The 26,692-nt window shown below is 37.7% G+C and overlaps 1 protein-coding gene across 10 annotated transcripts in view; it reads left to right on the forward strand.

The window, feature by feature from the left end:
- The window catches only part of LOC122817878 (uncharacterized), a 282,460-nt gene that overhangs the window by 73,027 nt on the left and 182,741 nt on the right, over positions 1-26,692 (forward strand). For 2 of the 10 annotated variants that reach the window (XM_050889950.1, XM_050889952.1), the window contains exon 2: positions 18,380-20,455. The gene's annotated coding sequence lies outside the window, so the exon portion shown is untranslated. Of the gene's footprint in view, positions 1-6,050; positions 6,239-8,776; positions 10,758-13,072; positions 15,708-18,379; positions 20,456-23,590; positions 25,194-26,692 lie in introns of those variants that run through there. The other 8 variants (XM_050889948.1, XM_050889949.1, XM_050889946.1 and 5 more) reach the window with 8 other exon arrangements.

Genomic DNA, 26,692 nt, shown 5'->3' on the forward strand with positions numbered 1-26,692 from the left:
GCATGTCGTCTTCTGTATGATTGTCGTTGCTTCCACCATCTTCGTTCTATTCGCCTTTTCATTACTCCGTTTACCACTAATTCTGTTAATGCTGCTAGCAACTTCGTCATTCCCTTCACCATCTTCACCGCCTTACTAGTCGTAATTTTCACTGCCGCCGTCCTCGCCGTTGCTTTTGTCGCCGTCTTTACCGTTCCTTCTGTCGCCGCTTTCTTTGCTGCTGTCTTCGCCGTTTCTATTTTCGTCAAATTTTCCACGAATTTCCTTTGGTATTTTAATTGTTTAATCGACGCGCTGTTCAGATCTATTTTTATTTGTTTTTTGTTTTAACCTTAAATTAATTGGCTCGTGATCTGCCCACTTCTGATTTTGTAATTTATTCCCCCTGTTCGTACCCAAGAGTTCTTAACATGACCAGCACCCAACAAATCAGTACCAGACGCTCAGCACAGAACACTGGTTATGAGAATTGCTAATCAGCGTATAATGTTTAATGTAAGGGATGATTTAACGTCTCACTAACTCAACGGTGCACTGACCCACCAAAGCGGTAAGCATATTGTTGCAAGTTTAGCCCAGCCAACTACGCTAACTGCTACTGACATGATGATATTCTAGAGTAGGTTACTTACTGACATGATGATATTCTAGAGTAGTTCACTCAATCCTATACCCACTACTACTTCATCCACCCGCCTGGAAACAACATCTTAATCCAGCTACGCGGGATACGCAGATTTCTTCAGCTTCGCAGAATATCTTAGCTCATCCAGCTCCACAGGATACCCATCCTATTATAGCTTTACACGATGCACAGCAGTTTGATCCAGCTTCGTGGGATACTTAGCCTAAACTAGCTTCATAGAATACCAAGCACCGTCACGCTCTACAGGACTCACAAGCTTCAGGTGAGCTTAGCTCAACTTAATTTATTGAGGTAACAAGTCACAAAGGAATCGATTTACACACGATTTGACATCCGAAATGAGATACGAGGACAGATCCAACAGCTCTTAAAGAACTATGGTAAGAATTCTGCCGAATTATTATTATTCTAGTAACCTAAGCCAGTTGAGCGATCTCTGGCAGACATTCTGTGACCTAGATGAAGAAGTCAAGCAAGCAGCGTTAACCACTGGAGATGAGTACTCCTCGAGACTCACAGCATTAAAGGAGCTGTTAGAGAATTATCGACTAGTATTCAAAGACAGCAAGCCGACCTCAAAAGGTACCTCGGCGGATACAGAACAATCCAAAGGACCCGTTAGTCAAGTTAGAGTGACTTATCAATCGGCGCGATTTTTCGTCAGCTACAGAGACGATGCAACGAATTAGAATCATCCCTTATTCCTGCGTCAAACACGCTAACCATCATTCCAGCTCTACAACGCCACCTGGGGGTCCAATAGGAATTATTGAGACAGGCCCATGACGACCTCGACAATAATTGATCGATTATATGAAGAATATAATATGTCCTTGCTGCGAGAAAACGACTCTCTGATGAACCTAAATCTGTCTCTATCACCAATCAGTACTTTCGAGCTTGATGGCGAATATCTAGATTCGCACTGGTTTCACTATTTATTTGTGGAATTACCATACACAACCAGCCAAAAAGTCTCACTGCGCGGTGAAGCAAGAAACATTTTAAAAGATACGGTTTTCTCTCAAGGCGGATATGATGACACCTGGCAACGACTAAACGCCAGGTACCATACGGCAACATTTTATTCTTTGCGGGAAAGGGAGGATTACGTGCCAATTAAACAGCGCGACAGCTTCGAGCACTGCAGGACACAGTGCAAAAGACTTTAAGGAACCTTAAAAACCAGGACAAAACCTGCACAAAATCCTGGGATCCATAACTGTATTTTATCATTAGAAGAAAACTAGACTCTATCTTCAGTGGAAAAATCAGCGGATGCATCAACAGAAATTCCAACATTAGGGAGTGTACTGTCGGCGGATATGATGACACCTGGCAACGACTAAAAGCCAGGTACCAAAACGGCAACATTTTATTCTTTGCGGGGAAGGGAGGAATCGTCGATTACGTGCCAATTAAACAGCGCGACAGATTCGAGCACTGCAGGACACAGTGCAAAAGACTTTAAGGAACCTTAAAAACCAGGACCAAACCTGCACAAAATCCTGGGATCCATAACTATGTTTTATCATTAGAAGAAAGCTAGACTCTATCTTCAGTGGAAAAATCAGCGGATGCACCAACAGAAATTCCAACATTAGGGAGTGTACTGCCGTTTATTGAGCGGCGCACTGATGGGAACGATAAGTGCACAACCTACAACAACGCTCCGCCTTCAGCCATTCCGCAACAAAGAGAGCTGCAAGATTTGTCATCTAGGACCACATCACTTTAGGCCGTGTAGCCGTTTTCATGAAATCGACCCGAAAACGCGGCGCCAGGTTATTATTCAAGTAGGTGCATGAAAGTTATCCGAACCGTAAAACTAGGCCACTTAAGGCTTTTATAAACAATTCGCTTTAGGCTTCAAGGTCCGATCTTGGTTCCCCAGCTAAGTTAAACAAATCAAAATTAAAGTAAATATAAGCTTCCTTTTGACCGTTGCGACCGTTTCATCTTAAGCAATTAATATAAACATAAAGTTCTTAAGTTCAAAAAGAAAAGCTCTTGGCCGAGGTTTATTGAATCGGCTTAAGAAATAAAGAAGTGAGGCCTATTTTGTCCGAGACTGCGATCGGTTGACATGTATTAAAAGTGTCTTATATTAATTGTGTATTAAGAATAAATGTTTAACACCCGGTTTTAAAATAAAAAATATTTTTTTTAAATGTAATTAGTACAAATTGTTTATCTACAGCTCTTAAGATGGAAACCTGTGGGTCACCGCCTACTTGACCAAACTGCCAACAACGGCATCATTTAATGTTTTACAAGTACTGACTAGCAATCCAGTGGCCGCCTCAAGAAGACATTTTCTGCTCGAGACCACCAAGGTATCATAAGAAAGACCTACCGGTCAACTTAAAACAAGTCGCGCTGTAACAGATTCCGGGTCATAGGTGAATCTTGTCTCAAGAAGGATGGAAAACTTGCTATCTTAAAGAAATATCGTTTCCGATTGAATCAAAGGAAAAATAACAACAGCAACAAAGTCAATGCTAAAGCTATCGTCGTGTACCTCGCATTTTGAATTACCAGTAGAGGTATTTATAATTTCCACAAAAATTTCATATCTTAACATTCCTGAGGGACTGCCGTTAGAAGATCCAGACTATCGGCAACCAGGGCACATTAACCTCACCTTAGGAGTTGATCTATTATGGCAAGTAATTTTTTTTTTAATGAACGTTGATAGAGTTCGGACAGTACAAAGAAGGAGCCCAACGACACCAAGCAAGTGCTTTTTACGCGCGGGGCCCCTTTATCAATTTGACCAAAAATGCGAGTTCGCGTGGAAGATAAATAAAACAAATAGAGACGGTAAACAAAAGAAAATAAAAGGCACAACTAAGAATGAAGCAAATGAGTTAAAATATTAGTTTTTAATAGGGAAAAAGAAGTTGAAATGCAAATTGAATGATAGTTATTACATAGAACGCGAAAGGGCTCGTGCAGACAAAAATTTGATGTACATCGTGGCAAATTTAGAGGATAATAATTTCACGTTAGTCTAAAGGGAACATTGAATGTTAAGCGGTTTAAAAGATCTGCAGAATCAATATCACCTCCTATAAGATTTTGTATAAAAATAGTGCGAAGCATCGTTCTACGATTTACAAGTGTAGGTAAATTAAGCAATTGTTATCTATGGTCTTTTGACGAACGCTTTGTAAACACTCACGGCCTTGTTGGCAGTCAAATATAAATTTAGAGTCCAGAAGAACACCTAAATCGTTAACTGAATATATACGGTCAAGTGGGGTATTTTTAAGAAAGTAACTGATAATCGTGGGAGTACCCCTATAAAAAGTCATAACGTTGCATATAAGGTAGTTCAAATTTAAAAGGTTGAACTCAGACCATCCATGAAAAGAATTAATATTTGACTGCAAACAAAGCTTAACATCATCAGCACAATTAGTACACCAGAATGTGTTATGATTGAGGGAAGATCGTTTATAAATAAAGTAAACAGCAAAGAGCCCAAATGACTACCCTGAGGCACTAGATGTCAAGTGGATCAATTTTGAAACAGCATTCTTGAATATAACCATCTGAGTCCTACCATTCAAGTAACATGAAATCCAAGACAATAGATTACCAGGAAACCCAAGCAGATGTAATTTAAATAAAAGAAGAAAGTGGTTAACGGAGTCTGTATATATAACATCAGTCTGCACTTTATCCTTAAATCCATTTCTTACAATAGATGTCAATTTAAGAAAGTTGGTGGTGGTAGATCTTCGCTTAACAAACCATTCTGACACGATGATATAAGCGAGGAACATACATTTTGCAAATGAGAAGTGATAATACGTTCAAAGGCTTTAGGAATTGCCGACAATTTAGAAATACCTCTATAATTCTGGACATACGCCTTCGCACCCTTTTTATTTATTAAAAGAGTCCTTCCAGATAGTAGAAAATACTGATGATGAAATAGACAAATTAAAAAGTTTAAAAATCGGTTTACAAATGATTGACGCACAAAACACTGGCACACATCCAGGAAGTCCACTGGACCGGGAGAATACGTTGGCGTTGTTGTTGCTTAATATTTTAAGAGAGAGCTTTCGGTGATTACAGGGGAAAAAAAAATTTGCACTATTTAAGGGATTAGGGTAGTTAGAATTAGACCAAGCTGTCGAACTATAAGTAGTTTGGAAAAGCTTAGCAAATAAATCAGCAATTTCAGAATCCGTCGATGCCTCCATTGTGTTTAGACTAACCGATGAAGGTCTTATGCTTGGTATTACCAAAGTGTATTTAACACTTTATAGAATAGTTCAGTGGCACTTTCAATGTCTGCACAATTGTACACGTCTGTTCAATTATAATAAGAAATCATATCGTTAAGTTTATTATAGTCACATTTATGAAAACATCTAATTTTAGTTGGATAAACTAAAGGAGAGTGGGAATCATAGCAGGGGAGGAACATTTTCAATTGGTTATCACGTACAACAGGAGCGTCAATTCTACATACCGTGACTTCAGACCGGTCTGAAACAAACACGAGATCTAATTGTCTATTTAAGAAATTTCGTATAAAGTTTACTTGCTGTAACGACAAGTCAAAAGGCCATTCACAAAATCATGGGCGGATAAAGGTATAGCGACTAATGACTCAGTAGGAGGAGACTAAGAAACGTCAGGTAGATTGAAGTCACCCAAAACAATCAAAAGGTTACTATTAGAAAGAAGGGCTAGAACAGATTTTATTGCAGACTGATGGTGCTCATAAATTACTAGATCAGAGCCAGGTGGAATATAAGAGCACGTAACAAATACAGATAAAGATTAATAACTGGTAAATTTCTAAGACTAGAACCTAATAAACCTCTGGCGCAAGCCACTAGGCTTGGGTATGTAATCATCGGTTTCTTAAGAAAAAAACCTCATCTGATACGCAATTCAGTCATACGTTGGAAGAAGACGAAGGCGATCTTTTAAGCTAACGAATGAAGATAATCTGGTGAATGACAACCAATTATTCAAAAAGATACCAAACGTCTGTACCAGATCCATCACGATGGAGAAAGGATTCATTTAACCAACTTAGCATTGATGATGCATAAAAAAACTGAGCCGATCAATCAATAAAAACCGAAACTGACTCGTCCAAACGAGAATCAACAGCCACAAATAACGGTTCCCTACAAGAGTCAATCAATATCCAACCGACTTCTTATCAACTTCAAACCTTTAAGAGAACGGACTGTTGTAAAACATTTCAAAATTCAACCAAGAAATATCTGAGCATAGTTGCAGACGGGCCAAATGATAAATTTCTACGAGGGCATAATTTCAATCCCCTCGACAAGGCCGGTGTTTGCATAAGCGACAGATTGAGCAGCATCAGGAAGGTATAAAAAACGTTAATCACCCTCCGCAATTTAAGGACGATCAATAAATTTTAGACTGCTTTCTATGCAACTCTGTCAAGGCCTGACAGACATCACGCCTTAATTGAGGGTACCCCTAACTCGGCGATGCACTGACCGAGCCAACTACGCTTACTGCTGCCATCATGGAAAGCCGCTGACCTACTCTAGAATATCATCATGTCAGTAAACTTCCGTGTTCTAAGTAGTATATAAGCAAGTACCAACTTAAAAATAAATCAGTTATCAACGCACTTATAATTCCGCGGTTCTACATCCTACTTCTGGGCATAGACCTCGTAACACATCTCAACTAGCAAGTAACCTCCGGTAGCTCAAGCGTCTAATTTCACTCATTAACCTTTGAATTTCACTTTACAATCATAGTACCATTAATATATAATACAAGTGTCAAAAAGTCAATATAGGTGTATAAATATTTAAGTTAAGCAAAACTCCGGCGAAACAGGTTCGTTGGACCCATTGCAAAGGTGCTTTCAAGACAAGTTTAAACAAGTTTCAACCCTGTAGCAGTTCTGCCTGCGTTTTTATTAAAGATTTTATACGAAACGAGCGAGAACTCAGAAACGAGAAGTTTGCTGTATGCTGCGGCGTTGCTAAACTTCACCTAACGGAATCTTTGTAGATTCCTTTCTGCTTTCTCACGTTTTTGGTGCCCGCGAAAAGGAGAGGGTGTTATGCGATTAGACTATATGCGAGAGCAGGTCAGCTAGACGATGCTCGAGGCTCTTCACTTTAATCTACGAGTAACTGTTAGGCATATGCGAATTTAATTGCGAAATGGCGTAGCTTAGATTTCTGACACCAAATTATACATTCGTTTAAGATTGGACCCCACACCACAATTAACTCGGCAAGAGATTCAACTTGCACAGGGGCTAACTGAAAAAAACAAGGGTAGTGATCACTATGTTATCCACACTCCAGGTTCTGATACCTTTCAAGTTGGATAGGCCTAAGGACGTATTTGCTTGGTTCGCTAACTCGTAATATGTTGGACTGATCTTTTTCGTCATCGATGCATTGATGAAAGCTTTTGTAAGTTTTCTACTGAACTGTTAACCAGCATTACTTTGAGAGAATAAAGTGTCTCCAACTTTGCGGTTACGCAAGTTATAAACTCTAGCAAGTTATAAAGTCTAACTCTGAAATCTTCTTTTCTGCTTTCTGCAGGGTACTGCAACATATCAGGCGTATATAGTACCACATCGTCGGTCAGCAAATTCAAATTCCTAAGCAACTCGTAATCCTGTCCGCTGGACGTTCTGAAGTTCTGACTAAAACAGAGAACACACGGAGAAAATCCTGCACTTGCTTTGCTCGCCTTTACTCGATTTTTACACTAAATTTCTTTAGGAAAGCTTCAAAATAACCTGACTGCGATTCGTTTATCTGAGTATGGACTTTGGCATACCGAAAGTGTAAAATATGAGTTGCAATAGATGAAACAAAAGCATCTCTTAACCTCTGATTTCACTACTACTATTATTGCATTCGGCACACTTCACATTAAAATCAAGTTGTTTGAATGACATATTACAGGGTGCCAAATGTAAAAAATGCAGAAAGTATAATTTTTTAAGAACTTATAAAAAGGCTAAAAGAAGTCGAATTAAAAAAATGTTGGCCCTAATATATATTTCAACGGTGGTGTTTTGAAGAATCGACAAGTTGAAGAAGTATATAGTACTTTGAAATGCCTTTCTAACATCGTATTGCAGAAGCATGTAGCTTCAGTAGTACACAAGTTATGGATATACAAAATTTAGTAATTTATATCTGTTTTTTCGCCAAAAAAGCTAGTTTTTCCAAAAATGATAGAACTTATGTTTCTTATATTGAGCTGTTCAACATCGTCTAGAAATTTCTGGACCCTAAAATAACGTTTTCGGACAAGTCTTTGGAAATAATAACTTTTAACTAGTTCTGAATTTCGAATTAAAATTTTTAGCCTTTACTGAAACCAGCAACAATTCTTAAAAATGTAACATGGTGTTGCTAGCATTGATTATCTCGTTAGCTGCAAGAGTACAAACTTCGGATTGCCGAAATTAACTTCTTTTTTTTCTTCAATATGCTAGATGGACGATTTTGATAAAGCTTGCGAATTATATTCATTTAGTAGATCATATAATATTAATAATCGTTTTAGCTGCAAGGGTACAAGCTTCGGATTGCTGAAATTAACTTCCTTTCTTGTTTCTCTTCAATATGCATAGCATTACGATTTTGATAAAGCTAAAACTAAAAAAAATTAAAAAATTATAAATATTTGGTTGATCGAATAATACATTTTGGTTACAACATTTTTTTTTTTATGTAGGTCACTTGATTTTTACCTTATAAAGAGGTGTTTTTGTTTGATATACCCTGACATAATTAAACCATATCAGTAGGTAATAACAGACAAAAATGCCTTCGTATATGCCAAAAAAATAATGTTTACAAAAATATTATATATTAAAGATTTTATCAGGATTAAAAGTACCAGAAGTCTTTGCTTATCTCCCCATATTATGCAAAAATAAGGTTGAATCGTTAATTTTTTAGCGATCTCTTAATTTACATTAAATTACTTTTTCTTTAAGATAAAACTGCTATAAAAAATCAGGGTGTTGATACTTGTAAGACTGCAATCATTAAATTTAGGGAAATGAATACACATATCGAATATATGAAAAGTGAATTAAATTTATTAGCAGCACACACCCGCCCTGTTTTATTCTAAGAATTAAAGAAGTCTCATTATTTCAATTGTTGTTTTGGACAGCGCCTTTTTAATCGAATTCGTTTGCTTGTTTATTTGCAACATGCAGTGCACCTAATAAAAATGATAACAACTTTATTCAATACAGCTTTAAATTATGCTTTCTATGGACCCTTAAATATGGATTTCATTAAGAAGTTTGCAACGCAGTGAAGGATCCCATAAAGTAGATACAAGCTAACAGCACCGACTACCTGAATTAACAGTTAACAGCACAGACTACCGACACTCTGGATTTGACAGCGACTAGATAACAACTTACATTTCTTAAATTATATGTAATTAACACAATTATAACCTTGAAACTGAAGCTGAAGTCTTCTCCTGATTTACTTGGACTTGACGGAAAGCTTGGGACCTAACTCTCTGAACTGCTGAGGATTTAACTCCGTCATGTCTAGGTATTGAACAGGTCCTTCTACAGGACCAATGCAAGCCATGGAGAAGGACTTAACTGGCGCCCCAACAGGGACCTGATTATTAAGCAATGAGGATTCCTAGGATTAAAAAGTGGGAAGTGAAAATTGTGCGTCTCGCGAGAAAAAAAAAGGAAATCTTGAGAGAAAAAAGAAAGAAGAAAAGAAAATGTAGAATGAATTGGAAATACAATGAAAATGAAAAAATATGTGTTCCCAGTCGACTCCAAAGCAAAATAATGAACGAGGAGAGAATAAGGTGATCTAATTCACGAGCGCAAAAGGTGATCGTGAAACAAAAGAAGCAACCAAACCGCCGCGGTGGTTTAGATTCACGGGCGCTATATGTTGCGAGCGTTTACGAGCGGCCTCTTCCTATAAAAAGTTATATAACGTGGAAAGTAGCGTGGGTAATCCCCTAGATACGCTCAGTGTTACCACCACAGGAAGAGCCGCCTAGTGAATTGTGTGGCAACCGTACCTTAGTAGGCGATAAACCAAAAAAAGAGTGATACGGACCACCGTGCCTAACGCCGATTAAAAAAAATCGAAACAAATTAAAAAAGTATAATAATAATCTTTACTAAAGACATTTTTTCCCGAAATAGAATCTGCACTTTGTAAGTAATCGACCACACAATACGCGGAGATCAAAGGAATACAAAATAGAATTGCACGAAACACAAAACACGGGTAAGTGACGCTTTTTCAGCAAATCTAGTGAATAAAAATGTATGGAATCAGAAACTTAACCGTTACTCCGCCCTCACCGAAAAACCCTAATCCAAAAACTTGAATCGATTTTCTAATATGGAGGAAATGAAGGCAGCTCTTACTAAATTTGAAGCCACTCTGGCCATGTTGCTTGGCTAGATGGTCGATGTTAGAGAGGATGTGAAGAAAGTTAGTGACAAAGTAGTGAGTCTAGAAGACGCTCGAGAAAAGGTTAACGAAGTTGTTTCCCAACTGAAGCCCCTGACTTCACAGAGAATTGGATGTTCTTTTCAGAGGCCTGAGCGGTGACCTCTCGAAGCTAATAGCTAGTAATTCGAGGCCCAAAGAATTTGCCGGAAGCCTAGGCAATCTGTTTAGAGTTGCAGAATCTAACTTCGTTGAATCCTGTCACATAGCAAGTTTTCAATCTTTCAGCCTTACCGCCAAAAATGCTCTTGGCCCCAATCTAACTACCCTTCTTATAATAACCAATAGCAGTATCAGGACGCAGGCAGGAATTCCCAGTTCCCGCATAGGTATTCGAATCCCCGAGCAATCAAAATGAAGCGCCACCAGTCAGGCCACTCCTATCGCTCAAACCAGGGTAACGGTAATTTAAGCGTTAAGCGCAGTCTCAGTCAGTCTTTAAGAGAACGGACTGTTCTAAAACATTTCAAAATTCAACCAAGAAATATCTGAGCATAGTTGCAGACGGGCCAAATGATAAATTTCTACGAGGGCAGAATTTCAATCCCCTCGACAAGGCCGGTGTTTGCATAAGCGACAGATTGAGCAGCATCGGGAAGGTATAAAAAACGTTAAGGACGATCAATAAATTTTAGACTGCTTTCTATGCAACTCTGTCAAGGCCTGACAGACATCACGCCTTAATTGAGGGTACCCCTAACTCGGCGATGCACTGACCGAGCCAACTACTCTTACTGCTGCCATCATGGAAAGCCACTGACCTACTCTAGAATATCATCATGTCAGTAAACTTCCGTGTTCTAAGTAGTATATAAGCAAGTACCAACTTAAAAATAAATCAGTTATCAACGCACTTATAATTCCGCGGTTCTACATCCTACTTCTGGGCATAGACCTCGTAACACATCTCAACTAGCAAGTAACCTCCGGTAGCTCAAGCGTCTAATTTCACTCATTAACCTTTGAATTTCACTTTACAATCATAGTACCATTAATATATAATACAAGTGTCAAAAAGTCAATATAGGTGTATAATTATTTAAGTTAAGCAAAACTCCGGCGAAACAGGTTCGTTGGACCCATTGCAAAGGTGCTTTCAAGACAAGTTTAAACAAGTTTCAACCCTGTAGCAGTTCTGCCTGCGTTTTTATTAAAGATTTTATACGAAACGAGCGAGAACTCAGAAACGAGAAGTTTGCTGTATGCTGCGGCGTTGCTAAACTTCACCTAACGGAATCTTTGTAGATTCCTTTCTGCTTTCTCACGTTTTTGGTGCCCGCGAAAAGGAGAGGGTGTTATGCGATTAGACTATATGCGAGAGCAGGTCAGCTAGACGATGCTCGATGCTCTTCACTTTAATCTACGAGTAACTGTTAGGCATATGCGAATTTAATTGCGAAATGGCGTAGCTTAGATTTCTGACACCAAATTATACATTCGTTTAAGATTGGACCCCACACCACAATTAACTCGGCAAGAGATTCAACTTGCACAGGGGCTAACTGAAAAAAACAAGGGTAGTGATCACTATGTTATCCACACTCCAGGTTCTGATACCTTTCAAGTTGGATAGGCCTAAGGACGTATTTGCTTGGTTCGCTAACTCGTAATATGTTGGACTGATCTTTTTCGTCATCGATGCATTGATGAAAGCTTTTGTAAGTTTTCTACTGAACTGTTAACCAGCATTACTTTGAGAGAATAAAGTGTCTCCAACTTTGCGGTTACGCAAGTTATAAACTCTAGCAAGTTATAAACTCTAGCAAGTTATAAAGTCTAACTCTGAAATCTTCTTTTCTGCTTTCTGCAGGGTACTGCAACATATCAGGCGTATATAGTACCACATCGTCGGTCAGCAAATTCAAATTCCTAAGCAACTCGTAATCCTGTCCGCTGGACGTTCTGAAGTTCTGACTAAAACAGAGAATACACGGAGAAAATCCTGCACTTGCTTTGCTCGCCTTTACTCGATTTTTACACTAAATTTCTTTAGGAAAGCTTCAAAATAACCTGACTGCGATTCGTTTATCTGAGTATGGACACCGAAAGTGTAAAATATGAGTTGCAATAGATGAAACAAAAGCATCTCTTAACCTCTGATTTCACTACTACTATTATTGCATTCGGCACACTTCACATTAAAATCAAGTTGTTTGAATGACATATTACAGGGTGCCGAATGTAAAAAATGCAGAAAGTATAATTTTTTAAGAACTTATAAAAAGGCTAAAAGAAGTCGAATTAAAAAAATGTTGGCCCTAATATATATTTAAACGGTGGTATTTTGAAGAATCGACAAGTTAAAGAAGTATATAGTACTTTGAAATGCCTTTCTAACATCGTATTGCAGAAGCATGTAGCTTCAGTAGTACACAAGTTATGGATATACAAAATTTAGTAATTTATATCTGTTTTTTCGCCAAAAAAGCTAGTTTTTCCAAAAATGATAGAACTTATGTTTCTTATATTGAGCTGTTCAACATCGTCTAGAAATTTCAGGACCCTAAAATAACGTTTTCGGACAAGTCTTTGGAAATAATAACTTTTAACTAGTTCTGAATTTCGAATTAAAATTTTTAGCCTTTACTGAAACCAGCAACAATTCTTAAAAATGTAACATGGTGTTGCTAGCATTGATTATCTCGTTAGCTGCAAGAGTACAAACTTCGGATTGCCGAAATTAACTTCTTTTTTTTCTTCAATATGCTAGATGGACGATTTTGATAAAGCTTGCGAATTATATTCATTTAGTAGATCATATAATATTAATAATCGTTTTAGCTGCAAGGGTACAAGCTTCGGATTGCTGAAATTAACTTCCTTTCTTGTTTCTCTTCAATATGCATAGCATTACGATTTTGATAAAGCTAAAACTAAAAAAATTAATTATTTGGTTGATCGAATAATACATTTTGGTTACAACATATTTTTTTTTTATGTAGGTCACTAGATTTTTACCTTATAAAGAGGTGTTTTTGTTTGATATACCCTGACATAATTAAACCATATCAGTAGGTAATAACAGACAAAAATGCCTTCGCATATGCCAAAAAAATAATGTTTACAAAAATATTATATATTAAAGATTTTATCAGGATTAAAAGTACCAGAAGTCTTTGCTTATCTCCCCATATTATGCAAAAATAAGGTTGAATCGTTAATTTTTAAGCGATCTCTTAATTTATATTAAATTACTTTTTCTTTAAGATAAAACTGCTATAAAAAATCAGGGTGTTGATACTTGTAAGGCTGCAATCAATAAATTTAGGGAAATGAATACACATATAGAATATATGAAAAGTGAATTAAATTTATTAGCAGCACACACCCGCCTTGTTTTATTCTAAGAATTAAAGAAGTCTCATTATTTCAATTGTTGTTTTGGACAGCGCCTTTTTAATCGAATTCGTTTGCTTGTTTATTTGCAACATGCAGTGCACCTAATAAAAATGATAACAACTTTATTCAATACAGCTTTAAATTATGCTTTCTATGGACCCTTAAATATGGATTTCATTAAGAAGTTTGCAACGCAGTGAAGGATCCCATAAAGTAGATACAAGCTAACAGCACCGACTACCTGAATTAACAGTTAACAGCACAGACTACCGACACTCTGGATTTGACAGCGACTAGATAACAACTTACATTTCTTAAATTATATGTAATTAACACAATTATAAACTTGAAACTGAAGCTGAAGTCTTCTCCTGATTTACTTGGACTTGACGGAAAGCTTGGGACCTAACTTTCTGAACTGCTGAGGATTTAACTCCGTCATGTCTAGGTATTGAACAGGTCCTTCTACAGGACCAATGCAAGCCATGGAGAAGGACTTAACTGGCGCCCCAACAGGGACCTGATTATTAAGCAATGAGGATTCCTAGGATTAAAAAGTGGGAAGTGAAAATTGTGCGTCTCGCGAGAAAAAAAAAGGAAATCTTGAGAGAAAAAAGAAAGAAGAAAAGAAAATGTAGAATGAATTGGAAATACAATGAAAATGAAAAAATATGTGTTCCCAGTCGACTCCAAAGCAAAATAATGAACGAGGAGAGAATAAGGTGATCTAATTCACGAGCGCAAAAGGTGATCGTGAAACAAAAGAAGCAACCAAACCGCCGCGGTGGTTTAGATTCACGGGCGCTATATGTTGCGAGCGTTTACGAGCGGCCTCTTCCTATAAAAAATTATATAACGTGGAAAGTAGCGTGGGTAATCCCCTAGATACGCTCAGTGTTACCACCACAGGAAGAGCCGCCTAGTGAATTGTGTGGCAACCGTACCTTAGTAGGCGATAAACCAAAAAAGAGTGATACGGACCACCGTGCCTAACGCCGATTAAAAAAAATCGAAACAAATTAAAAAAGTATAATATTAATCTTTACTAAAGACATTTTTTCCCGAAATAGAATCTGCACTTTGTAAGTAATCGACCACACAATACGCGGAGATCAAAGGAATACAAAATAGAATTGCACGAAACACAAAACACGGGTAAGTGACGCTTTTTCAGCGAATCTAGTGAATAAAAATGTATGGAATCAGAAACTTAACCGTTACTCCGCCCTCACCGAAAAACCCTAATCCAAAAACTTGAATCGATTTTCTAATATGGAGGAAATGAAGGCAGCTCTTACTAAATTTGAAGCCACTCTGGCCATGTTGCTTGGCTAGATGGTCGATGTTAGAGAGGATGTGAAGAAAGTTAGTGACAAAGTAGTGAGTCTAGAAGACGCTCGAGAAAAGGTTAACGAAGTTGTTTCCCAACTGAAGCCCCTGACTTCACAGAGAATTGGATGTTCTTTTCAGAGGCCTGAGCGGTGACCTCTCGAAGCTAATAGCTAGTAATTCGAGGCCCAAAGAATTTGCCGGAAGCCTAGGCAATCTGTTTAGAGTTGCAGAATCTAACTTCGTTGAATCCTGTCACATACCCTAGCAAGTTTTCAATCTTTCAGCCTTACCGCCAAAAATGCTCTTGGCCCCAATCTAACTACCCTTCTTATAATAACCAATAGCAGTATCAGGACGCAGGCAGGAATTCCCAGTTCCCGCATAGGTATTCGAATCCCCGAGCAATCAAAATGAAGCGCCACCAGTCAGGCCACTCCTATCGCTCAAACCAGGGTAACGGTAATTTAAGCGTTAAGCGCAGTCTCAGTCAGTCTTTAAGAGAACGGACTGTTCTAAAACATTTCAAAATTCAACCAAGAAATATCTGAGCATAGTTGCAGACGGGCCAAATGATAAATTTCTACGAGGGCATAATTTCAATCCCCTCGACAAGGCCGGTGTTTGCATAAGCGACAGATTGAGCAGCATCGGGAAGGTATAAAAAACGTTAATCACCCTCCGCAATTTAAGGACGATCAATAAATTTTAGACTGCTTTCTATGCAACTCTGTCAAGGCCTGACAGACATCACGCCTTAATTGAGGGTACCCCTAACTCGGCGATGCACTGACCGAGCCAACTACGCTTACTGCTGCCATCATGGAAAGCCGCTGACCTACTCTAGAATATCATCATGTCAGTAAACTTCCGTGTTCTAAGTAAGTAAGTAAGTTCTAAGCAAGTACCAACTTAAAAATAAATCAGTTATCAACGCACTTATAATTCCGCGGTTCTACATCCTACTTCTGGGCATAGACCTCGTAACACATCTCAACTAGCAAGTAACCTCCGGTAGCTCAAGCGTCTAATTTCACTCATTAACCTTTGAATTTCACTTTACAATCATAGTACCATTAATATATAATACAAGTGTCAAAAAGTCAATATAGGTGTATAATTATTTAAGTTAAGCAAAACTCCGGCGAAACAGGTTCGTTGGACCCATTGCAAAGGTGCTTTCAAGACAAGTTTAAACAAGTTTCAACCCTGTAGCAGTACTGCCTGCGTTTTTATTAAAGATTTTATACGAAACGAGCGAGAACTCAGAAACGAGAAGTTTGCTGTATGCTGCGGCGTTGCTAAACTTCACCTAACGGAATCTTTGTAGATTCCTTTCTGCTTTCTCACGTTTTTGGTGCCCGCGAAAAGGAGAGGGTGTTATGCGATTAGACTATATGCGAGAGCAGGTCAGCTAGACGATGCTCGATGCTCTTCACTTTAATCTACGAGTAACTGTTAGGCATATGCGAATTTAATTGCGAAATGGCGTAGCTTAGATTTCTGACACCAAATTATACATTCGTTTAAGATTGGACCCCACACCACAATTAACTCGGCAAGAGATTCAACTTGCACAGGGGCTAACTGAAAAAAACAAGGGTAGTGATCACTATGTTATCCACACTCCAGGTTCTGATACCTTTCAAGTTGGATAGGCCTAAGGACGTATTTGCTTGGTTCGCTAACTCGTAATATGTTGGACTGATCTTTTTCGTCATCGATGCATTGATGAAAGCTTTTGTAAGTTTTCTACTGAACTGTTAACCAGCATTACTTTGAGAGAATAAAGTGTCTCCAACTTTGCGGTTACGCAAGTTATAAACTCTAGCAAGTTATAAAGTCTAACTCTGAAATCTTCTTTTCTGCTTTCTGCAGGGTACTGCAACATATCAGGCGTATATAGTACCACATCGTCGGTCAGCAAATTCAAATTCCTAAGCAACTCGTAATCCTGTCCGCTGGACGTTCTGAAGTTCTGACTAAAACAGAGAATACACGGAGAAAATCCTGCACTTGCTTTGCTCGCCTTTACTCGATTTTTACACTAAATTTCTTTAGGAAAGCTTCAAAATAACCTGACTGCGATTCGTTTATCTGAGTATGGACACCGAAAGTGTAAAATATGAGTTGCAATAGATGAAACAAAAGCATCTCTTAACCTCTGATTTCACTACTACTATTATTGCATTCGGCACACTTCACATTAAAATCAAGTTGTTTGAATGACATATTACAGGGTGCCGAATGTAAAAAATGCAGAAAGTATAATTTTTTAAGAACTTATAAAAAGGCTAAAAGAAGTCGAATTAAAAAAATGTTGGCCCTAATATATATTTAAACGGTGGTATTTTGAAGAATCGACAAGTTAAAGAAGTATATAGTACTTTGAAATGCCTTTCTAACATCGTATTGCAGAAGCATGTAGCTTCAGTAGTACACAAGTTATGGATATACAAAATTTAGTAATTTATATCTGTTTTTTCGCCAAAAAAGCTAGTTTTTCCAAAAATTATAGAACTTATGTTTCTTATATTGAGCTGTTCAACATCGTCTAGAAATTTCAGGACCCTAAAATAACGTTTTCGGACAAGTCTTTGGAAATAATAACTTTTAACTAGTTCTGAATTTCGAATTAAAATTTTTAGCCTTTACTGAAACCAGCAACAATTCTTAAAAATGTAACATGGTGTTGCTAGCATTGATTATCTCGTTAGCTGCAAGAGTACAAACTTCGGATTGCCGAAATTAACTTCTTTTTTTTCTTCAATATGCTAGATGGACGATTTTGATAAAGCTTGCGAATTATATTCATTTAGTAGATCATATAATATTAATAATCGTTTTAGCTGCAAGGGTACAAGCTTCGGATTGCTGAAATTAACTTCCTTTCTTGTTTCTCTTCAATATGCATAGCATTACGATTTTGATAAAGCTAAAACTAAAAAAATTAAAAAATTATAAATATTTGGTTGATCGAATAATACATTTTGGTTACAACATATTTTTTTTTTTATGTAGGTCACTAGATTTTTACCTTATAAAGAGGTGTTTTTGTTTGATATACCCTGACATAATTAAACCATATCAGTAGGTAATAACAGACAAAAATGCCTTCGCATATGCCAAAAAAATAATGTTTACAAAAATATTATATATTAAAGATTTTATCAGGATTAAAAGTACCAGAAGTCTTTGCTTATCTCCCCATATTATGCAAAAATAAGGTTGAATCGTTAATTTTTAAGCGATCTCTTAATTTATATTAAATTACTTTTTCTTTAAGATAAAACTGCTATAAAAAATCAGGGTGTTGATACTTGTAAGGCTGCAATCAATAAATTTAGGGAAATGAATACACATATAGAATATATGAAAAGTGAATTAAATTTATTAGCAGCACACACCCGCCTTGTTTTATTCTAAGAATTAAAGAAGTCTCATTATTTCAATTGTTGTTTTGGACAGCGCCTTTTTAATCGAATTCGTTTGCTTGTTTATTTGCAACATGCAGTGCACCTAATAAAAATGATAACAACTTTATTCAATACAGCTTTAAATTATGCTTTCTATGGACCCTTAAATATGGATTTCATTAAGAAGTTTGCAACGCAGTGAAGGATCCCATAAAGTAGATACAAGCTAACAGCACCGACTACCTGAATTAACAGTTAACAGCACAGACTACCGACACTCTGGATTTGACAGCGACTAGATAACAACTTACATTTCTTAAATTATATGTAATTAACACAATTATAACCTTGAAACTGAAGCTGAAGTCTTCTCCTGATTTACTTGGACTTGACGGAAAGCTTGGGACCTAACTCTCTGAACTGCTGAGGATTTAACTCCGTCATGTCTAGGTATTGAACAGGTCCTTCTACAGGACCAATGCAAGCCATGGAGAAGGACTTAACTGGCGCCCCAACAGGGACCTGATTATTAAGCAATGAGGATTCCTAGGATTAAAAAGTGGGAAGTGAAAATTGTGCGTCTCGCGAGAAAAAAAAAGGAAATCTTGAGAGAAAAAAGAAAGAAGAAAAGAAAATGTAGAATGAATTGGAAATACAATGAAAATGAAAAAATATGTGTTCCCAGTCGACTCCAAAGCAAAATAATGAACGAGGAGAGAATAAGGTGATCTAATTCACGAGCGCAAAAGGTGATCGTGAAACAAAAGAAGCAACCAAACCGCCGCGGTGGTTTAGATTCACGGGCGCTATATGTTGCGAGCGTTTACGAGCGGCCTCTTCCTATAAAAAATTATATAACGTGGAAAGTAGCGTGGGTAATCCCCTAGATACGCTCAGTGTTACCACCACAGGAAGAGCCGCCTAGTGAATTGTGTGGCAACCGTACCTTAGTAGGCGATAAACCAAAAAAGAGTGATACGGACCACCGTGCCTAACGCCGATTAAAAAAAAATCGAAACAAATTAAAAAAGTATAATAATAATCTTTACTAAAGACATTTTTTCCCGAAATAGAATCTGCACTTTGTAAGTAATCGACCACACAATACGCGGAGATCAAAGGAATACAAAATAGAATTGCACGAAACACAAAACACGGGTAAGTGACGCTTTTTCAGCGAATCTAGTGAATAAAAATGTATGGAATCAGAAACTTAACCGTTACTCCGCCCTCACCGAAAAACCCTAATCCAAAAACTTGAATCGATTTTCTAATATGGAGGAAATGAAGGCAGCTCTTACTAAATTTGAAGCCACTCTGGCCATGTTGCTTGGCTAGATGGTCGATGTTAGAGAGGATGTGAAGAAAGTTAGTGACAAAGTAGTGAGTCTAGAAGACGCTCGAGAAAAGGTTAACGAAGTTGTTTCCCAACTGAAGCCCCTGACTTCACAGAGAATTGGATGTTCTTTTCAGAGGCCTGAGCGGTGACCTCTCGAAGCTAATAGCTAGTAATTCGAGGCCCAAAGAATTTGCCGGAAGCCTAGGCAATCTGTTTAGAGTTGCAGAATCTAACTTCGTTGAATCCTGTCACATACCCTAGCAAGTTTTCAATCTTTCAGCCTTACCGCCAAAAATGCTCTTGGCCCCAATCTAACTACCCTTCTTATAATAACCAATAGCAGTATCAGGACGCAGGCAGGAATTCCCAGTTCCCGCATAGGTATTCGAATCCCCGAGCAATCAAAATGAAGCGCCACCAGTCAGGCCACTCCTATCGCTCAAACCAGGGTAACGGTAATTTAAGCGTTAAGCGCAGTCTCAGTCAGTCTTTAAGAGAACGGACTGTTCTAAAACATTTCAAAATTCAACCAAGAAATATCTGAGCATAGTTGCAGACGGGCCAAATGATAAATTTCTACGAGGGCATAATTTCAATCCCCTCGACAAGGCCGGTGTTTGCATAAGCGACAGATTGAGCAGCATCGGGAAGGTATAAAAAACGTTAATCACCCTCCGCAATTTAAGGACGATCAATAAATTTTAGACTGCTTTCTATGCAACTCTGTCAAGGCCTGACAGACATCACGCCTTAATTGAGGGTACCCCTAACTCGGCGATGCACTGACCGAGCCAACTACGCTTACTGCTGCCATCATGGAAAGCCGCTGACCTACTCTAGAATATCATCATGTCAGTAAACTTCCGTGTTCTAAGTAGTATATAAGCAAGTACCAACTTAAAAATAAATCAGTTATCAACGCACTTATAATTCCGCGGTTCTACATCCTACTTCTGGGCATAGACCTCGTAACACATCTCAACTAGCAAGTAACCTCCGGTAGCTCAAGCGTCTAATTTCACTCATTAACCTTTGAATTTCACTTTACAATCATAGTACCATTAATATATAATACAAGTGTCAAAAAGTCAATATAGGTGTATAATTATTTAAGTTAAGCAAAACTCCGGCGAAACAGGTTCGTTGGACCCATTGCAAAGGTGCTTTCAAGACAAGTTTAAACAAGTTTCAACCCTGTAGCAGTTCTGCCTGCGTTTTTATTAAAGATTTTATACGAAACGAGCGAGAACTCAGAAACGAGAAGTTTGCTGTATGCTGCGGCGTTGCTAAACTTCACCTAACGGAATCTTTGTAGATTCCTTTCTGCTTTCTCACGTTTTTGGTGCCCGCGAAAAGGAGAGGGTGTTATGCGATTAGACTATATGCGAGAGCAGGTCAGCTAGACGATGCTCGATGCTCTTCACTTTAATCTACGAGTAACTGTTAGGCATATGCGAATTTAATTGCGAAATGGCGTAGCTTAGATTTCTGACACCAAATTATACATTCGTTTAAGATTGGACCCCACACCACAATTAACTCGGCAAGAGATTCAACTTGCACAGGGGCTAACTGAAAAAAACAAGGGTAGTGATCACTATGTTATCCACACTCCAGGTTCTGATACCTTTCAAGTTGGATAGGCCTAAGGACGTATTTGCTTGGTTCGCTAACTCGTAATATGTTGGACTGATCTTTTTCGTCATCGATGCATTGATGAAAGCTTTTGTAAGTTTTCTACTGAACTGTTAACCAGCATTACTTTGAGAGAATAAAGTGTCTCCAACTTTGCGGTTACGCAAGTTATAAACTCTAGCAAGTTATAAAGTCTAACTCTGAAATCTTCTTTTCTGCTTTCTGCAGGGTACTGCAACATATCAGGCGTATATAGTACCACATCGTCGGTCAGCAAATTCAAATTCCTAAGCAACTCGTAATCCTGTCCGCTGGACGTTCTGAAGTTCTGACTAAAACAGAGAATACACGGAGAAAATCCTGCACTTGCTTTGCTCGCCTTTACTCGATTTTTACACTAAATTTCTTTAGGAAAGCTTCAAAATAACCTGACTGCGATTCGTTTATCTGAGTATGGACACCGAAAGTGTAAAATATGAGTTGCAATAGATGAAACAAAAGCATCTCTTAACCTCTGATTTCACTACTACTATTATTGCATTCGGCACACTTCACATTAAAATCAAGTTGTTTGAATGACATATTACAGGGTGCCGAATGTAAAAAATGTATAAAGTATAATTTTTTAAGAACTTATAAAAAGGCTAAAAGAAGTCGAATTAAAAAAATGTTGGCCCTAATATATATTTAAACGGTGGTATTTTGAAGAATCGACAAGTTAAAGAAGTATATAGTACTTTGAAATGCCTTTCTAACATCGTATTGCAGAAGCATGTAGCTTCAGTAGTACACAAGTTATGGATATACAAAATTTAGTAATTTATATCTGTTTTTTCGCCAAAAAAGCTAGTTTTTCCAAAAATGATAGAACTTATGTTTCTTATATTGAGCTGTTCAACATCGTCTAGAAATTTCAGGACCCTAAAATAACGTTTTCGGACAAGTCTTTGGAAATAATAACTTTTAACTAGTTCTGAATTTCGAATTAAAATTTTTAGCCTTTACTGAAACCAGCAACAATTCTTAAAAATGTAACATGGTGTTGCTAGCATTGATTATCTCGTTAGCTGCAAGAGTACAAACTTCGGATTGCCGAAATTAACTTCTTTTTTTTCTTCAATATGCTAGATGGACGATTTTGATAAAGCTTGCGAATTATATTCATTTAGTAGATCATATAATATTAATAATCGTTTTAGCTGCAAGGGTACAAGCTTCGGATTGCTGAAATTAACTTCCTTTCTTGTTTCTCTTCAATATGCATAGCATTACGATTTTGATAAAGCTAAAACTAAAAAAATTAAAAAATTATAAATATTTGGTTGATCGAATAATACATTTTGGTTACAACATATTTTTTTTTTATGTAGGTCACTAGATTTTTACCTTATAAAGAGGTGTTTTTGTTTGATATACCCTGACATAATTAAACCATATCAGTAGGTAATAACAGACAAAAATGCCTTCGCATATGCCAAAAAAATAATGTTTACAAAAATATTATATATTAAAGATTTTATCAGGATTAAAAGTACCAGAAGTCTTTGCTTATCTCCCCATATTATGCAAAAATAAGGTTGAATCGTTAATTTTTAAGCGATCTCTTAATTTATATTAAATTACTTTTTCTTTAAGATAAAACTGCTATAAAAAATCAGGGTGTTGATACTTGTAAGGCTGCAATCAATAAATTTAGGGAAATGAATACACATATAGAATATATGAAAAGTGAATTAAATTTATTAGCAGCACACACCCGCCTTGTTTTATTCTAAGAATTAAAGAAGTCTCATTATTTCAATTGTTGTTTTGGACAGCGCCTTTTTAATCGAATTCGTTTGCTTGTTTATTTGCAACATGCAGTGCACCTAATAAAAATGATAACAACTTTATTCAATACAGCTTTAAATTATGCTTTCTATGGACCCTTAAATATGGATTTCATTAAGAAGTTTGCAACGCAGTGAAGGATCCCATAAAGTAGATACAAGCTAACAGCACCGACTACCTGAATTAACAGTTAACAGCACAGACTACCGACACTCTGGATTTGACAGCGACTAGATAACAACTTACATTTCTTAAATTATATGTAATTAACACAATTATAAACTTGAAACTGAAGCTGAAGTCTTCTCCTGATTTACTTGGACTTGACGGAAAGCTTGGAACCTAACTTTCTGAACTGCTGAGGATTTAACTCCGTCATGTCTAGGTATTGAACAGGTCCTTCTACAGGACCAATGCAAGCCATGGAGAAGGACTTAACTGGCGCCCCAACAGGGACCTGATTATTAAGCAATGAGGATTCCTAGGATTAAAAAGTGGGAAGTGAAAATTGTGCGTCTCGCGAGAAAAAAAAAGGAAATCTTGAGAGAAAAAAGAAAGAAGAAAAGAAAATGTAGAATGAATTGGAAATACAATGAAAATGAAAAAATATGTGTTCCCAGTCGACTCCAAAGCAAAATAATGAACGAGGAGAGAATAAGGTGATCTAATTCACGAGCGCAAAAGGTGATCGTGAAACAAAAGAAGCAACCAAACCGCCGCGGTGGTTTAGATTCACGGGCGCTATATGTTGCGAGCGTTTACGAGCGGCCTCTTCCTATAAAAAATTATATAACGTGGAAAGTAGCGTGGGTAATCCCCTAGATACGCTCAGTGTTACCACCACAGGAAGAGCCGCCTAGTGAATTGTGTGGCAACCGTACCTTAGTAGGCGATAAACCAAAAAAGAGTGATACGGACCACCGTGCCTAACGCCGATTAAAAAAAATCGAAACAAATTAAAAAAGTATAATAATAATCTTTACTAAAGACATTTTTTCCCGAAATAGAATCTGCACTTTGTAAGTAATCGACCACACAATACGCGGAGATCAAAGGAATACAAAATAGAATTGCACGAAACACAAAACACGGGTAAGTGACGCTTTTTCAGCGAATCTAGTGAATAAAAATGTATGGAATCAGAAACTTAACCGTTACTCCGCCCTCACCGAAAAACCCTAATCCAAAAACTTGAATCGATTTTCTAATATGGAGGAAATGAAGGCAGCTCTTACTAAATTTGAAGCCACTCTGGCCATGTTGCTTGGCTAGATGGTCGATGTTAGAGAGGATGTGAAGAAAGTTAGTGACAAAGTAGTGAGTCTAGAAGACGCTCGAGAAAAGGTTAACGAAGTTGTTTCCCAACTGAAGCCCCTGACTTCACAGAGAATTGGATGTTCTTTTCAGAGGCCTGAGCGGTGACCTCTCGAAGCTAATAGCTAGTAATTCGAGGCCCAAAGAATTTGCCGGAAGCCAAGGCAATCTGTTTAGAGTTGCAGAATCTAACTTCGTTGAATCCTGTCACATACCCTAGCAAGTTTTCAATCTTTCAGCCTTACCGCCAAAAATGCTCTTGGCCCCAATCTAACTACCCTTCTTATAATAACCAATAGCAGTATCAGGACGCAGGCAGGAATTCCCAGTTCCCGCATAGGTATTCGAATCCCCGAGCAATCAAAATGAAGCGCCACCAGTCAGGCCACTCCTATCGCTCAAACCAGGGTAACGGTAATTTAAGCGTTAAGCGCAGTCTCAGTCAGTCTTTAAGAGAACGGACTGTTCTAAAACATTTCAAAATTCAACCAAGAAATATCTGAGCATAGTTGCAGACGGGCCAAATGATAAATTTCTACGAGGGCATAATTTCAATCCCCTCGACAAGGCCGGTGTTTGCATAAGCGACAGATTGAGCAGCATCGGGAAGGTATAAAAAACGTTAATCACCCTCCGCAATTTAAGGACGATCAATAAATTTTAGACTGCTTTCTATGCAACTCTGTCAAGGCCTGACAGACATCACGCCTTAATTGAGGGTACCCCTAACTCGGCGATGCACTGACCGAGCCAACTACGCTTACTGCTGCCATCATGGAAAGCCGCTGACCTACTCTAGAATATCATCATGTCAGTAAACTTCCGTGTTCTAAGTAGTATATAAGCAAGTACCAACTTAAAAATAAATCAGTTATCAACGCACTTATAATTCCGCGGTTCTACATCCTACTTCTGGGCATAGACCTCGTAACACATCTCAACTAGCAAGTAACCTCCGGTAGCTCAAGCGTCTAATTTCACTCATTAACCTTTGAATTTCACTTTACAATCATAGTACCATTAATATATAATACAAGTGTCAAAAAGTCAATATAGGTGTATAATTATTTAAGTTAAGCAAAACTCCGGCGAAACAGGTTCGTTGGACCCATTGCAAAGGTGCTTTCAAGACAAGTTTAAACAAGTTTCAACCCTGTAGCAGTTCTGCCTGCGTTTTTATTAAAGATTTTATACGAGAACTCAGAAACGAGAAGTTTGCTGTATGCTGCGGCGTTGCTAAACTTCACCTAACGGAATCTTTGTAGATTCCTTTCTGCTTTCTCACGTTTTTGGTGCCCGCGAAAAGGAGAGGGTGTTATGCGATTAGACTATATGCGAGAGCAGGTCAGCTAGACGATGCTCGATGCTCTTCACTTTAATCTACGAGTAACTGTTAGGCATATGCGAATTTAATTGCGAAATGGCGTAGCTTAGATTTCTGACACCAAATTATACATTCGTTTAAGATTGGACCCCACACCACAATTAACTCGGCAAGAGATTCAACTTGCACAGGGGCTAACTGAAAAAAACAAGGGTAGTGATCACTATGTTATCCACACTCCAGGTTCTGATACCTTTCAAGTTGGATAGGCCTAAGGACGTATTTGCTTGGTTCGCTAACTCGTAATATGTTGGACTGATCTTTTTCGTCATCGATGCATTGATGAAAGCTTTTGTAAGTTTTCTACTGAACTGTTAACCAGCATTACTTTGAGAGAATAAAGTGTCTCCAACTTTGCGGTTACGCAAGTTATAAACTCTAGCAAGTTATAAAGTCTAACTCTGAAATCTTCTTTTCTGCTTTCTGCAGGGTACTGCAACATATCAGGCGTATATAGTACCACATCGTCGGTCAGCAAACTCAAATTCCTAAGCAACTCGTAATCCTGTCCGCTGGACGTTCTGAAGTTCTGACTAAAACAGAGAATACACGGAGAAAATCCTGCACTTGCTTTGCTCGCCTTTACTCGATTTTTACACTAAATTTCTTTAGGAAAGCTTCAAAATAACCTGACTGCGATTCGTTTATCTGAGTATGGACACCGAAAGTGTAAAATATGAGTTGCAATAGATGAAACAAAAGCATCTCTTAACCTCTGATTTCACTACTACTATTATTGCATTCGGCACACTTCACATTAAAATCAAGTTGTTTGAATGACATATTACAGGGTGCCGAATGTAAAAAATGCAGAAAGTATAATTTTTTAAGAACTTATAAAAAGGCTAAAAGAAGTCGAATTAAAAAAATGTTGGCCCTAATATATATTTAAACGGTGGTATTTTGAAGAATCGACAAGTTAAAGAAGTATATAGTACTTTGAAATGC

Source organism: Drosophila biarmipes, unplaced genomic scaffold, assembly GCF_025231255.1.
Source record: "Drosophila biarmipes strain raj3 unplaced genomic scaffold, RU_DBia_V1.1 ptg000009l, whole genome shotgun sequence".
Taxonomy (NCBI): domain Eukaryota; kingdom Metazoa; phylum Arthropoda; class Insecta; order Diptera; family Drosophilidae; genus Drosophila; species Drosophila biarmipes.